The sequence below is a fragment of the Microcaecilia unicolor genome, chromosome 8 (genome assembly GCF_901765095.1).
Source record: "Microcaecilia unicolor chromosome 8, aMicUni1.1, whole genome shotgun sequence".
In the NCBI taxonomy this organism is placed as follows: domain Eukaryota; kingdom Metazoa; phylum Chordata; class Amphibia; order Gymnophiona; family Siphonopidae; genus Microcaecilia; species Microcaecilia unicolor.
The window spans coordinates 127,590,560-127,607,601 of NC_044038.1; positions in this window are offsets into that span (position 1 = coordinate 127,590,560).

Below are 17,042 nucleotides of genomic sequence, written 5' to 3' on the forward strand. Positions count from 1 at the left end.
GGAAGAACAAATAAACTTGGAAAGGGCTAGCAGGGCGGCTAGCAGTCTTGAAGAACAAACAAACTTGGAAAAGGCTAGCAGGGCGGCTAGCAGTCTTGAAGAACAAACAAACTTGGAAAAGGCTAGCAGGGCAGCTAGCAGTCTTGACGAACAAACAAACTTGGAAAAGGCTAGCAGGGCGGCTAGCAGTCTTGAAGAACAAACAAACTTGGAAAAGACTAGCAGGGCAGCTAGCAGTCTTGACGAACAAACAAACTTGGAATCCTCTTGGCAGGACGGCTTCAGACAAGAAAACGGAAGCACTGGTTCCCCTCCGTGCTTCCGTTTAAATCCCCCGCTTGCCTTGACTGAAGAACAGCTGGCGCCAATCGTCTCCAGCCCCGCCGACCCCGGGAACCGGATTGGTCCCTTCGTTTGATGGGCGGAGTTCCCCAGAAGATGCGCCAATCCGGCGCGGGTGGGCGGAGCCTCCTCGCTGGTCCTGCTGCAGCGAGGAGGACGCCGACGTCGGCGCCGCCATCTTGGCGGGCGGGTTTCACTCTCCGAGGCCGGCGTTAGTTCTTTGGGATCGCCGGCCTCGAAGCACTCCATCGTCGCGACGATCCCCGCGGCAGCCCCCACCCGTCGGTCAGCGCTCCCCTGACGCCTTTGACGACCGCCTCGGGCCGCGGGGCGCCAGGTAAGAGCCCGGAACGGGACAGTATCCTCCCCGGAAGACCCCCTCCTTCGGGGGCCGGGCTTGAATGGATATTGAGCATGGAAGGCTTTGACCAGTTCTGGAGCATGAACATTAGCCACGGGTTCCCAGGAATTATCTTCGGGGCCAAAAGATTTCCAGGATAATAAGTAATACAGTCTTCCCCGCCGCCACTTTGAGTCGAGAATCTCTCTTACCTCGTACTCCGGTTCTGGGGACACCTGGAGATCTTTCTCCTGGGGTGGAGTCGGGTGCCACCTGGATTCCCGGAACCTCTTCAATAGCGAGATATGAAAGGCGTTATGTACTCGCAGGGTGGCGGGTAGCCGCAAGCGATATGTTACTGATCCAATTCGTTCTTGGATGGCATACGGTCCCACATATCGCTGTCCCAGCTTACGGGAAGACCCTCGGAGTCTCAAGTGTTTCGTGCTTAACCATACCCTCTGTCCTGGCTGAAGCACGGGGGCGGGCCGCCGATGACGGTCAGCAAAGAGCTTGTTCCTGGTCGCGGTCTTCTGTAATTGTTCCCTAGCCATTCTCCAGACCTTCTGTAGGTCGGCGACCACTTGGTCCCCAGCTGGCGTCATGGCAGTAGCCGGGAACGGCCCTGGAACCCGCGGATGTCGTCCATATACCAGGAAGAACGGGGACTGTCCTGAGGAGGAATGGGTACTTTGGTTATATGCGACCTCGGCCCACGGAAGTAGAGACGCCCAGTTATCTTGTCGCTGGTTAACAAAGGCTCTTAAGAATCCTTTCAGGGTTTGATTTATCCTCTCTACCATGCCATTGGTTTGTGGATGGTAAGCGGATGAGAAATGGTTCTCCACTTCCAAGGCCTTGCATAACATTCTCCAGAACCGGGAGGTAAACTGGGGCCCTCGGTCACTGATGATCCTGGTGGGTAGTCCATGTAGTCGAAAGATGTGCTGAATAAATGCTTGAGCTAGAGCGGCGGCCGTCGGAATGTTCGCAAAGGGAACAAAGTGAGCCATCTTAGAGAATCGATCGATCACCACCCAGATCACCGTATGACCCTGGGACCGTGGTAACTCCGTGATAAAGTCCATGGATATCTCCGTCCAAGGGCTGGTCGGTACGGGCAAGGGCTGTAGGTCTCCCACGGGAGGTCCTCCTATTGGCTTGGTGCGGGCACATATCGGGCAGGAGGTCACAAACTGGAAGACATCTCGTCTCATCTGTGGCCATCGATATTGTCGCGAGATGAATCGGAGCGTCTTGTGATACCCGAAGTGCCCGGCCCATCTTGACGAGTGTCCCCATTGCATCACCTTCTTCCGATCCGCGGCCGCCACGAATTTCGGGATTTGGGCAAGCTCCCCCGTGGCCACACTAAGACAATCGGGGTCTAGCATGGGGTGAGTCTCCGTAGTCTCTTCTGGTACCTCGAAGGCCCGAGAGAGTGCATCGGCCGGGGTATTCTGGGAGGCTGCCCGGAACACTAGTTGGAAATGGAACCTAGCAAAGAATAATGACCACCGGGCCTGTCGGGGATTCAGCCGCTGGGCCTCTTGAAGGTATAGGAGGTTCTTATGATCCGTGATGACCGTAAACCGGTGTTCCGCTCCTTCCAGTAAATGTCTCCACTCCTGTAGTGCTAGTTTCAGGGCCAATAGTTCCCTATCCCCCACCGTATAGTTCCGCTCGGCTGGAGAGAACTTTCGTGAGAAGAAGGAGCACGGTTGACGCCGGCCCTCGGGGTTGATTTGAGAAATGACCGCTCCGGCGCCCAGCGCGGATGCGTCCACCTCTACCGTGAAGGGCTTCGCAGGGTCAGGAGTCAACAGAATAGACGCGGACTCAAAGGCCTCCTTGACTAGACGAAAAGCCGCTTGCGCCTCAGGCGGCCAATCCTTGACCCTTGCGTTCTTACGGGTGAGCGCCGTCAGCGGTGTTGTCAAGCTGGAGTACTGGGGAATAAATTGGCGATAATAGTTGGCGAAGCCCAAGAATCGCTGCAAGGCCTTCAGGCCCTTCGGTTGAGGCCACTCCCGAATGGCTTGGAGCTTATCTGGTTCCATCTGTAACCCTCCTGGAAGCAGGATATGCCCCAAAAATGGTAAGGAGTGCTGATGGAAGGCACATTTACTCAGCTTCGCAAAAAGATGGGCTTGACGTAGGCGGTGCAATACCGCCCGTACATGGCCCGAATGCTCCCTGGGGTCCTTGGAGTAAACTAGGATATCGTCCAGATATACAATCACCGAGGAATGGAGGAATTCTTCTAGAACACAATTGATCAGACGTTGAAATACCGCAGGGGCGTTACACAGACCGAATGGCATTACCCGATATTCGAAATGTCCCTCATGGGTATTGAAGGCCGTCTTCCATTCATCCCCTGACCGGATTCGTACTAGATTGTAGGCTCCCCGTAAATCTAGCTTCGTGAAGATCTGGGCCCCTTGAAGTTGGTCCAAGAGCTCCGGAATGAGGGGCAGAGGAAACCGATCTTTCACGGTGATGGCATTTAATCCTCGATAGTCAATACAAGGTCTCAGGGTTCCATCCTTCTTGGCGACAAAAAAAAACCCCGCTCCGGCTGGGGAGGTCGACGGCTGGATGAATCCTTTCCGTAGATTTTCTCTGATATAGTCTCGCATAGCCTTGAATTCTCCGCGGGACAATTTGTACAATCGACCCCGAGGAGGCACTGTGTCTGTCTTCAGATTAATGGCACAGTCAAAAGGCCTATGTGGAGGTAGTACTTCCGCCTCCTTGGGGCTAAACACATCGGCAAAGTCTCTATACTCCGCAGGCAGGGCGCTCCCTTCACTTGGTTCTTCTCCGGGCACCGTATTTAACGCCGGACAACAACCAGCCCGACCCTTACAACAAGTTTCTTGACAGGAAGTGCCCCAAGCTTGAATCTTCCCTCTGGTCCAGTCAATAACAGGGTTGTGGTATCGTAACCAAGGTAATCCCAGAACCACCGGGTGAATGGTCCGGGGTAATACTAAGAATTCGGCCTCCTCCCGATGGTCCTCCCCAACCTGCAATCCTAAGATCGGCGTAATCTCCGTGACCGGTTGTGGAAGGGTAGTTCCCTGGATGGAGGTTATTCGCAGCGTTGGTCTCTGGGGGAGCAGGGGCCAGCCCATTTGCTGGAGCAGTTCAAGTCCAATAAAATTACCCCCAGACCCCGAGTCCACCAGGGCCCGGGTCTGAAGCGTGGCTTCCTGCCACCGCAAGGTCACTGGTAGGACGAGCAAGGTCTCCTGTAGGGGAGCGGAGTGCCCCAAGAAACCTCCCCTCAGGGTGCCTTGGGGAGAGCGTTTCCCGGCCGGAGAGAACAAGTCCGCAGGAAATGCCCAGCCTGTCCACAATAGAAGCACAATCCCTTAGACTGTCGTTGTTGTCTTTCGGCGGCAGTCAACCGCTGCCGGCCCATTACCATGGGCTCCTCTCCGGGCTCCGTAGCGTCCCGGCTCGCCTGACGAGAGGCCAACCCTTTGCTCGTCTTGGGGGCGCCTCGTCCCCACTTCTGCCGCTCCATCCGGGCTCTGGCTCGCTCCTGGAATCGGGTGTCTACCCGGATACAGAGTGAGATGAGGGCATCCAATGATCCGGGAATCTCCCGTCCGGCCAATTCATCCTTGATTCGTTCTTGTAATCCCTCCATAAAAATGGCCGTCAAGGATTCCGGATTCCAACGCAGTTCTGCGGCTACGGTACGAAACCGGATGGCATAGTCGGCCACTGTACCCTCTCCCTGATGAATCCGAAGCAGCTCCGATGCCACGGAGGAGGGTCTGCCCGGAATGTCAAACACCATCCGGAACCGGCGCTGAAATTCGCTATAGTCCTCCAAAATAGGATCCTGTTGTTCGTCCAGAGGAACCACCCAGTCCCGGGCCTTTCCTGTACACAGGCCCATAATGTAGCCTATCTTACTGTGATCCGAAGCAAAGGCCTCTGGTTGCATCCGGAAGGCCAGATTACACTGGTGGAGGAACCCTCGACAACCTGCTGGGTTCCCGTCGTATCGTGCCGGCTCAGGGAACCGAGGTCCCACGCGGAACCCTCCCATACGGGGAGCTGCTGCGGCCCCTTGGACCGCAGCGGCCTGGTTCTGTACCTGAAGCGTGGAAAGTTGAGAACATACATTCTGGAGCGCCCCAGACAGGGCATTCAGCTGTTCCTGTTGCTGCTGTAGAACCTTGGCCAGGTCCCGTAGATCCGGTTGTGTCGGCGAGCTCATGGCTTCCGTTTTCTGTCGCGTCTCTGATGTCACGTTTGTGGAGGTGAGCTCTTGAGATTTCCCGAGCTCCGCAGACCAGGAAATAACCGAACACCCCGAATCTTCACCCGCGGCGACCGCCGTTCACCGAGGGTTGAGCCCTCAGCTGCGGGCGGCCAGCAGGACTGCTGGAACCACGGGGAACGGCTGGCCTGGTCGGATCTGGGTACAGCGTCCTAGGTACTGTGGACTAGCCGGGTGGCTAGCGGACAACAGGGACGTACGCTGACTAGACAATAGCTAGCACAACGGCTAGTTGGCTTGGAGCACCACACAGTCTTGGAACGGACTAGCCGGACGGCTAGCGGGCATGGAGGAGGAACACAGTCTTGGAAACCGCTAGCAGGACGGCTAGCAGTCTTGAAGGACAACTTAAACTTGGAGAAGGCTAGCAGGACGGCTAGCAGTCTTGAAGAACAGACAACACTTGGACAAGGCTAGCCGGACGGCTAGCAGTCTTGAAGGATAAACAAACGTGGAAAAGGCTAGCAGGACGGCTAGCAGTCTGGAAGAACAAATAAACTTGGAAAGGGCTAGCAGGGCGGCTAGCAGTCTTGAAGAACAAACAAACTTGGAAAAGGTTAGCAGGGCGGCTAGCAGTCTTGAAGAACAAACAAACTTGGAAAAGGCTAGCAGGGCAGCTAGCAGTCTTGACGAACAAACAAACTTGGAAAAGGCTAGCAGGGCGGCTAGCAGTCTTGAAGAACAAACAAACTTGGAAAAGACTAGCAGGGCAGCTAGCAGTCTTGACGAACAAACAAACTTGGAATCCTCTTGGCAGGACGGCTTCAGACAAGAAAACGGAAGCACTGGTTCCCCTCCGTGCTTCCGTTTAAATCCCCCGCTTGCCTTGACTGAAGAACAGCTGGCGCCAATCGTCTCCAGCCCCGCCGACCCCGGGAACCGGATTGGTCCCTTCGTTTGATGGGCGGAGTTCCCCAGAAGATGCGCCAATCCGGCGCGGGTGGGCGGAGCCTCCTCGCTGGTCCTGCTGCAGCGAGGAGGACGCCGACGTCGGCGCCGCCATCTTGGCGGGCGGGTTTCACTCTCCGAGGCCGGCGTTAGTTCTTTGGGATCGCCGGCCTCGAAGCACTCCATCGTCGCGACGATCCCCGCGGCAGCCCCCACCCGTCGGTCAGCGCTCCCCTGACGCCTTTGACGACCGCCTCGGGCCGCGGGGCGCCAGGTAAGAGCCCGGAACGGGACACCATGAATAGTTTATGGGGGCTGCCTCAAGAGTGATGGTACCTATGGTAGGCCCTAAGTGGGTGAGGTTGTGCCATCTCAAGGCAATGGAGGGTTAAGGGGCTTGCCTAAAGCCACAAGGTAAAGTCTCATGTGGTAACTGGGCAATAATGACCTACGCACACCAAATGCCACTTGGCGCGCGTCCAGTATGCACGCATCATCGGTTGTTACATTTATACCACGCGTATCAGACACGCACCAAAAATGAAATTACTGCAAGAGCCACATGGTAGCCATGCGGTAACTCCATTTTGGCGTGCGTTGGGCGCACGTAGATGCTTACATGGTTTAGTAAAAGGGCACCTTAGAGCTGTTTAAAATATATCTTAATGATATTTTGCAGTTTCCTAATTTTGAAGTAGTAGCTGTATCTAAACTGTATTACATACCTAGAGGTTCCAAGGAAGTTGAGGAAGAAGGAGAATTTGATGTTACTAAGTCCCCTGATAGCTTGCATGTGTCAAACTGTAGAATCTTCTCAGGATATTATTAGCAAGCAGGCTACTTTGTTGGTCATGCTGTAGTTAGAGGAACTCAAGTTAGCAATTTCTGAAGCCTATTTTCCTAAGAATAACTTAGGGGGTCTTTTACTAAAGCCTAGCTCGAGTTATCTGCAGCAGGGCCCATTTTATTCCTATGGACCCTGCTGCAGATAACTCGAGCTAAGCTTTAGTAAAAGACCCCCTTACTATTTTGTGGGCAAGCAGTGATGTTGTTCGTTGATGTCTCCAGACCTACTCAACTTTGTAGGAAGGCTGCAGGAGCCTCCTTTTTCCTTAAATTCCTTCCTTTGTAAATGTCTGATTGACTATGGGAACAACAATTATGGTTTTTTTTAGATCCCACCCAATTGAAGAGTTTTTATACTTAATAAATTAGCTCTTAAAGATAAGGTGGGAGTTTGATATACAGTCAACCCTCGATTTAATGGACCCCGGCTTAACCAATTTTGTATTCAACAACGTTAGGAGTTCATCAAGTTATATGCAGTTTGGCACTTCCCCGTTGTTTTAAGCATAAATTGCAAGCGGCTATGTTATATAACAACAGTGCTGACATTAGTTATTCGATGGTCACAGATAAATTTGTGGTTTTCAATATGACAACTCATTTTATTGCACTTAAAAATATAAAATTTTATATTTGGTATTGCATAAACACAATTTTTCAGACATTTAAATTTAACAGACAATTCGATTTAACAGACACCTCCTTCCCCCAAGTAGTCCATTAAATTGAGGGTTGACTGTATTTGAAATATTTCTATAGCACCTGGGGAATGTGGTAGGCCAGTATAAATGATCTGATGTGTGTTATAGTGAAAAACTTAAAGGGTTTGCGGTGAGAAATGGGATGCCAATGTTCAGAGAATAGTAAAGGAGTCACATGATCGTTTGTTTTTGTTTTTTTTTTGTTGGGGGGGGGGGTGGTTCTAAGATTTGATTTGTTCTGCTTGCATTTTTAGGATGCCTTTTACAATGCCATACTAGCGATTCTGGCATGGTAAATGTGACAAAGCCCATTCAGTTCCTATGGGCTTCATTGCATTTGCCACATCAGAATTGCCAGCGTGGCTTTGGAAAAACAGCCCTTAGTTAATAGGTTTAGTGAAAGTTTTCTGATCTCATCTGTTTGGAATTTTAGATTCTCCCCCTTGATGTGGACTTGCAGATTTAGGGCTAGATTCTATATATTGCGCCTTGATTTCTGCTTGGAAATCAAAGCGTATTCTATCAAGTACACTTTAGGTGTATGTTATAGAATATACCAAGTGCTGCTCTGCATGTCTAAATTTAGTCACAATCAATTATGCCAGTTGTAAGAAGGAAGAGGCTGTCCTACCCTGGTTAGGCCCCTAGAGGGCGTAGACCCCCTAAAATGTCCAGGGAGAAGGGCTGGGTGAGTTGCTATAGGGAGCCAGAAAGGGGAGGTATAGCTGGAGGTCGCTAGGACCGGGGAGAGTCCTGGAGGTGGAAACAGGTGCAGCAGGTTATGGGCTGGGTCCTGTTTGGCTATTAACCACGTATACTCCACCTGAGTTGTGAGGGGAGGAGAAGAGCTGGCAGCTGAGAAAGAGGGCTGGTAACTGAAGCAGAGGGATCCCTGTGAGAAGTACTGGCTGAGCCCTATGGCCTGGTGGTGAAAAGACTGTGTCTAGAACAGTGAAGAGGTACTGTGTGTCCCAGAGGAAAAGACTGTGTCTAGAACAGGGAAGAGGTACTGTGTGTCCCAGAGGAAGAGACTGTGTGTCTAGAGCTGGGTGCTACAAGGAGGGACTGTGTGTCCAGGGACTGAGTTAGTACTGAGCCCAAATGCCTGGGTGAGAGGGCTCAGGGGGAAGAAATCCATGGATATTGAACTGTGCAAGAAGAAAGGTTTAAAAGGGAAGATTGCACTGAGTAGAAAGAAATGAAATGTTTAAGCTGGAAGAACTGTTTAAGCTTGGGGAAAGTGTTTTAAGCTAAAAGAAGAAATGGTTAAGCTGGAAGAACGGTTTAAGCTTGTGAAAGTGTTTTAAGCTAAAAGAAGTGTGCCCCAGAGGCTGGAATAAAGATGTGTTTTGAAAATAGCCTGATTGGTGAGACCTGACTGTTTGTTTTTTGAGAACCAGGTCACCCCGAGTAGAAAGGGGTACGATACTAATTTGCATAAAATCTGCATACTGAGAACCAGCTCACCCTGAGTGAAAGAGGGACCTGGGAGCCTGAGGTGGGAGCTTCATCATCACAGTAGCCTCATCATTTTCACAAATGGTGGCAGTGGTGGGATCTTTGCTGAACTTCCACGTGGGAGCAGTCAGATTCTAGATCAGACCAGATGAGGGGTCGGCGTGAGGTGGAGGTGTCCCTGGAGGTTCCAGAGGCCGGTGTTCCAGAAGCCTGTCGAGGGGGCCAACACTAGCAAAAGCGCTTTGCTCACCTACCCCAGGTAAAGGGTATCTAGGGGGGAGGTGAGAATGGATACGTAAGTGAGAACTGGAGGCTTGGGAGTGGCTGTAGGGGATGGAGGAGGCCACAAACCCCTTCCCAGGAGGGGGGGCACAAGTGAGGGGGCCAGGAGAGTAAACAGGCCACACTTGGATCTTGTTTTGTGTGATTGCAGGCTGCACCCCATCGGACGGCCAGGAAGGATGGAAGCCTGAGAAGCTGGAGAAAAGTTCAAGCTGGAGAGGAGAAGGCCAGAGCACTCACCGGAGTCAACTACTGCTGGAGAGGATCTATTAAAGCTGGACATTAAGAACCAGGTTTTGGGACTTGCAGGGGGAGGGTCAAAAGGGACCTACTGCAGGGGCCCCAGCCTGGGGGAGCATGGTAGTGGCGGGCACCCTAGTGAGAGGGAAGGGCCCAGGCCATGGGAGGTGCTAAGAGAAGAGTCGTCAGGTGACCCCTTTCTCGGAGGGATCGTGGTGAGGTCGGAAGCCCCAGGCGGTAGGAGGTGGCTGCAGTTGGAGGGTCAGATAGGACCTGCTGCGGCGGTTAGGCACCTCAGGTCCCCGGGAATGGGGGGATGGGCCAAGCCATGTGAGGTGCTAAGAGAAAGATAAGGGACCTAGGCGGGCTAGGTGACCCCTCCCTCGGAGGGCTCATGGTAGCGTCGGGTGGCCCAAGAGGCGGGAGGGGGCTGCAGGAGAAAAGGGTCAGGAAGGGCCCGCTGCAGCGGAAACCCCTCGGCCCTGGTGAATGGGAGGGGCCCGGGGCCATGGGATGTGCTAAGAGGGGGATGAGGAGCCTAGATGGGGGTTGGTGAGACCCAGGGATAGAACAGGGATGAGCCTGGAAAAGTGGATGCCCTCTTGGAAGAATTGCTGCTCCTCAGTGGAAAAGGCTTACAGAGTGGCTGAGGTTGAGCAGCAAATATCTTAAGGGTGGGGGTATGTAAGAAGGAAGAGGCTGTCCTACCCTGGTTAGGCCCCTAGAGGGCATAGACCCCCTAAAATGTCCAGGGAGAAGGGCTGGGTGAGTTGCTATAGGGAGCCAGAAAGGGGAGGTATAGCTGGAGGTCGCTAGGACCAGGGAGAGTCCTGGAGGTGGAAACAGGTGCAGCAGGTTATGGGCTGGGTCCTGTTTGGCTATTAACCACGTATACTCCACCTGAGTTGTGAGGGGAGGAGAAGAGCTGGCAGCTGAGGAAGAGGGCTGGTAACTGAAGCAGAGGGATCCCTGTGAGAAGTACTGGCTGAGCCCTATGGCCTGGTGGTGAAAAGACTGTGTCTAGAACAGTGAAGAGGTACTGTGTGTCCCAGAGAAAAAGACTGTGTCTAGAACAGGGAAGAGGTACTGTGTGTCCCAGAGGAAGAGACTGTGTGTCTAGAGCTGGGTGCTACAAGGAGGGACTGTGTGTCCAGGGACTGAGTTAGTACTGAGCCCAAATGCCTGGGTGAGAGGGCTCAGGGGGAAGAAATCCATGGATATTGAACAGTGCAAGAAGAAAGGTTTAAAAGGGAAGATTGCACTGAGTAGAAAGAAATGAAATGTTTAAGCTGGAAGAACTGTTTAAGCTTGGGGAAAGTGTTTTAAGCTAAAAGAAGAAATGGTTAAGCTGGAAGAACGGTTTAAGCTTGTGAAAGTGTTTTAAGCTAAAAGAAGTGTGCCCCAGAGGCTGGAATAAAGATGTGTTTTGAAAATAGCCTGATTGGTGAGACCTGACTGTTTTTTGAGAACCAGGTCACCCCGAGTAGAAAGGGGTACGATACTAATTTGCATAAAATCTGCATACTGAGAACCAGCTCACCCTGAGTGAAAGAGGGACCTGGGAGCCTGAGGTGGGAGCTTCATCATCACAGTAGCCTCATCATTTTCACACAGTGTAAACCTGGTGTGAATCCTGATGCGTAAATTAGATGCGGAGCGGGTGCATCTATAATAATGTGCATAGATTTTAGAAATGCCCATGACCCACCTATTTCACTCCTATAACCACACCCACTTTTCAACTATGTGACTTAGAATTTACGCATACCATGTTACAGAATATGCTTAGTGACTTGTGTGCATAAATCTTAATACCAATTAGTGCTCATAAGTGTTTGTTAACATCCAATTAACAGCACTGATTAGCTAGTTAACCAATTAAGTTACATGCATTGTTATAGAATGCTCTTCGATTTCTGTGTGGAAAATAAGGCGCCATAATTAGAAGCCGCATTGAGCCTACCATGAGTGGGAAAGCGCGGGGTATAAATGTAACAAAAAAAACATCTGGAGTTATTGTTTAATATCCTTGTGGTTATTTTGATATTTTTCTGTTATCTAATTTTTGCTTGTAATATTAGCATAAATTTAAATTAAACAAACAAACAGCGCACACTATTTATGATGCAGGGAATATGTCACAGGTCATACTTTATTTGATATATCGCCCATCAGAAGGGCTTTGTCAGTAATTTACAATAATAAAATTGGTTTGGGCTAGCGGGCAGGAGAGCACAGGGCAAAAAGAAGACCTCTAGGTTGCACTGACATTTATATAATATATGACCCTCTATATTGAACCAGGGATTTTCAAACTAATATAGTTCAACATCAAAAACAGTTTGAAAAATATGTTATGTAGATGTCTCTCTTTGTTATTAGAGAATTCAATCAACAAATTCCTTACTTCTAGATTAATCAACAAGGAACCTCAAAGCTCCTAATAAGGAAAATACAAAAAGTATTTGTCAAACCCCTATTAAAGTCAGGAGTAGAGTAATATCATGGGTCCCAGTGAAAGGAGCAGAGGAGAAAAAAAGACCAAACACAAAAAACTCACATGTACATGAGAAAAACGAGTGATCTGAAAAACTCACTATTTCCTTCACAAATTATACTAATAGACAAAATGAGACAAAAATCGCATAATACTTCAACGAGAAAATCGTACAACTACGACTTAAGATACCTACCAGTACCATCGACTATGCTGAACTCCTCGACTGTCTAGACCCAGACCCTGGCATTTACCCAGCAGACAGAACCTGGACCAATTTTGAGACACTATCAGAGGATATCATCTCCCAAACGCTCAAAAGACTTGCCAAATCTCATTGCAAACTAGATATATGTCCAAATAACCTTATGACATCTGCTCCTCAACAATTCATAACAGACATAACAAAACACTTGAACTATATGCTACAAAATGGACTCTTCCCGAAGGAGAAAGGAAACATTCTACTCACCCCCATACTCAAAGGCGCAAAGAAAAGTACCAATGAACTAACCAACTACAGACCAGTAGCATCCATTCCCTTAATAACCAAGCTAACAGAAGGAGTGGTGACCAAACAACTCACAAACTAAATAAATTCTCAATACTCTACGACTCCCAGTCAGGATTCCGGTCTAACCACAGTACTGAAACAGTACTAGTCACTCTCATGACTAAATTCAAACAAATGATTGCAACTGGAAAGAATATACTACTTCTACAATTCGACATGTCAAGCGCTTTCAATATGGTTGATCATGAAATATTAATGCATATCCTTGAGTACTTCGGAATTGGAAGTAATGTTCTCAATTGGTTCAAGGGATTCCTAACCACACGATCATACCAAGTGACATCTAACTCGACTACTTCAGCCACATGGACACCTGAATGCGGAGTTCCACAGATTTCCCCCTCTCGCCGACTCTATTCAACCTAATGATGATACCTTTGGCCAAACTATTATCAAACCAAAACCTCAACCCATACATATACGCGGACAATGTAACGATCTACATCCCATTTAAGCAAGACCTAAAGGAAATCTCCAATGACATCAACCAAAATCTCCATATCATGCATTCATGGGCGGATGCATTTCAGCTGAAACTTAATGCAGAAAAAAACCCAATGCCTAATACTCACCTCTCAACATAACAAGAAAAAATTTACAGCCATTAACACTCCAAATCTGAACCTTCCAATTTCGGACACCCTAAAAATTCTTGGAGTTACTATCGATTGACACCTAACACTCGAGAGCCACGCGAAAAACATAACCAAGAAGATGTTTCACTCATTGTGGGAATTAAAAAGAGTAAGACCCTTCTTCCCAAGGACTGTTTTCCGTAATCTGGTACAATCAATGGTGCTTAGTCATCTAGATTACTGCAACGCACTCTACGCCGGCTGCAAAGAGCAGATAATCAAGAAACTTCAGACAGCCCAGAACACTGCAGCAAGACTCATATTCGGCAAAACAAAATATGAAAGTGCTAAGCCCCTACGAGAAAAACTACACTGGCTCCCAATTAAAGAACACATCACGTTCAAAATCTGCTTCCTAGTTCACAAAATCATTCACGGAGACGCACCAGCCTACATGTCAGACCTGATAGACTTACCACCCAGAAATGCCAAAAAAACATCCTCCACATTCCTTGATCTGCACTTCCCTAGTTGCAAAGGTCTAAAATACAAATTAATGCACACGTCAAACTTTACCTACATGAGTACACAGTTATGGAACGCTCTACCGCGCAACTTAAAAACGATCTACGAACTAACGAACTTCCACAAACTACTGAAGACCCATCTCTTTAACAAGGCATACCACAAAGACCAACCAATGTAAATATACACAACTCCACCACATATATTCAGAACTATCTTACAGTATCTGCTTGTTACACTAATATCATGCTGCTCAAGATCCTTCTGTAACACTAAATGCCTATTTTCTAATGTATTTCCACCACTCATGATGTATTGTAAGCCACATTGAGCCTGCAAAGAGGTGGGAAAATGTGGGATACAAATGCAATAAATAAATAACCAAAAAATACCGGGGAAACACCCGGAAATAAATGAAAATGAAATTAGTGATCACGATTGCTACAGTTTTGTTTTTCAGGTCCGGTTGTGGATTCTTAATAGTGCCCTTTCTGAGGCAGCCAATAACTGGGTGAAACGAGGCGCACTTGTTGAAGGGTGACACGGGATGGTGTCATGAATGTATGGTGAATAACTGGATTATTTCCCTGATCGCACCAGGAATAGACCGACTTGTAAAGGACATCTGATACAGAAGAGGTTATCCACTTCCGCTGATCAGTTGGATGAAAGTGAACAGTCTGACTGCTGAGAGATATTGTCGCCAGGAGCCAAGCATCAAGGATAAGTGAATGATTTTTTATATAACGCAATTATCATTGTTGTATGAAAAGCAGCACGGCTGCGGACTGCAGGCCCTAGGCGGCAGGGGAAGGTTGGGCTTTTTGGATTAGGGTGAATGCGGGGAGGATCCTAAGTCTACATAGGTTGAATCGTGAGTAGGTTTCCGGGTGTTTTCCCCGTATTTTTTGGTTATGTGATTTTTGTCTCACTTTGTCTATTAGTATAATTTGTGAAGGAGATAGTGAGTTTTTCAGATCACTCGTTTTTCTCAAGTACACATGAGTTTTTTGCGTTTGGTCTTTTTTTCTCCTCTGCTCCTTTCACTGGGACCCATGATAGTACTCTACTCCTGACTTTAATAGAGGTTTGACAAATACTTTTTGTATTTTCCCTATTAGGAGCTTTGAGGTTCCTTGTTGATTAATCTAGAAGTAAGGAACTCGTTGATTGAATTCTCTAATAACAAAGAGAGACATCTATATAGCGTATTTTTCAAACTGTTTTTGATGTTATAATATATGACCAAAATTTTAACCTTAAACCTAGTAACAATAGAAACAAAAGGCAGGAAGTAGCCATCAAAACAAGACATGAGGAGGAAGCTATCAGGAACACCAACTGAAGGCAGCCATGCTCATAGCAGGAGCAGAAGTAGACAACTAATTTAAAAGGTATGTAATTGTAAAATAATGGATTTTCAGTGCTTTTCTGAAAGCCATATAGGAGGTTTCAGTATTAAGGACCATAGACAGACTATTCTATAATGCTGGAGCAACAGCACTAAAACAGGAACTACACACATAATCCAACTGGATCCTAAATGACTGGGAACAAGTCCACTGTGTGGTGAAGAACAGCATATGGGAGGGAATCAGTGACATTTGAAGAAGCAGTGGCAGTCCGGTATAAATGATCTGATGTGCTATAGTGAAAAACTTAAAGTGTTTGAGGTGAGAAATCAGAAGCCAATGTTCAAAGGATAGTAAAGGAGTGACATGATCGTTTTTTTTTGGCACCTAAGAAATTTCACAGCAGTGTTTTGATCAAGTTGGAAGTCTTTTTATATTGGGTAGTTGTAAACCTTCGTAAAGAGAATCACAATAATCAGTCCTTGATAGGACAAGAGCGTTTATTAAGAGACATAAAGCATCGTAGTCCAAAAGTGCTTGTATGCAGTGTAACTGTCAAAGGATGAAGACTAGAAATGTGTGCTTCAAAGGCTAAAAATTGTCAAAGGTGATCCCCCAAAGATTTATGGTTTTTTTTTAGAGGCTAAAAACAACATGAAACATTTCATTTTAAATGAATGCCTATCATTAATCTGTATTGTAGTATTCCAACTTGTTCAGGTTCCCAATAGGCATATGGGTGTTCTAGATCCTGTTGCAGTATTTGTGGTGCTGCCTTTTTCTGGGTAGGCTCCTTCTGTGAGTTTTGAAAGTTGCTACCATTATGGAATGGTAGATTTGCTCTATAGGTCCTGAGTGACTTTGTAGAATTTTGTATTAGTTCACAATATGCGTGGTACTGGAGAGTGTTTATGATGTTACTGAGATGACACCAGAATCAGGATTTCTTTTTTGTATATTGAGGTTTTATAAAATTCTTTATTTATAATTTTACAAACAACTTTACAAACAATGTCAGAAGAATAATCTTGCTACAACAACACAGAGCATATATATTGTCACAACTGTAAGGAATGATCCAGAGTAGTGAGCCCTTGGCCGCTGCCGGGGACTGGCAGCAGCAAGTGAACCACCCAACAGGAAACGAGACTAAACACAGAGAGGTTGGTACAAGATTCAGGACTCTCAAACAGGCTTGGCTGGACAGAATTCTGGAATATAAGTACATAAGTAATGCCACACTGGGAAAAGACCAAGGGTCCATCGAGCCCAGCATCCTGTCCACAACAGTGGCCAATCCAGGCCAAGGGCACCTGGCAAGCTTCCCAAATGTACAAACATTCTATACATGTTATTCCTGGAATTGTGGATTTTTCCCAAGTTCATTTAGTAGTGGTTTATAGACTTGTCCTTTAGGAAACTGTCTAACCACTTTTTAAACTCTGCCAAGCTAACCGCCTTCACCACGTTCTCCGGCAACGAATTCCAGAGTTTAATTATGCGTTGGGTGACAAAACATTTTCTCCGATATGTTTCAAATTTACTACACTGTAGTTTCATCGCATGCCCCCTAGTCCTAGTATTTTTGGAAAGCGTGAACAGACGCTTCATATCCAACTGTTCCACTCCACTCATTATTTTATATACCTCTATCATGTCACCCCTCAGCCATCTCTTCTCCAAGCTGAAAAGCCCTAGCCTCCTTAGTCTTTCTTCATAGGGAAGTCGTCCCATCCCCGCTATCATTTTAGTCGCCCTTCGCTGCACCTTTTCCAATTCTACTATATCTTTCTTGAGATGCGGCGACCAGAATTGAACACAATACTCAAGGTGCGGTCGCACCATGCAGAGAAACAATGGCATTATAACATCCTCACACCTGTTTTCCATACCTTTCCTAATAGTACCCAACATTCTATTCGCTTTCCTAGCCGCAGCAGTACACTGAGCAGAAGGTTTTAGTGTATTATCGACGACGCCACCCAGATCCCTTTCTTGGTCCCTAACTCCTAACATGGAACCTTGCATGACGTAGCTATAATTCGGGTTCTTTTTTCCCACATGCATCACCTTGCACTTGCTCACATTAAACGTCATCTGCCATTTAGCCGCCCAGTCT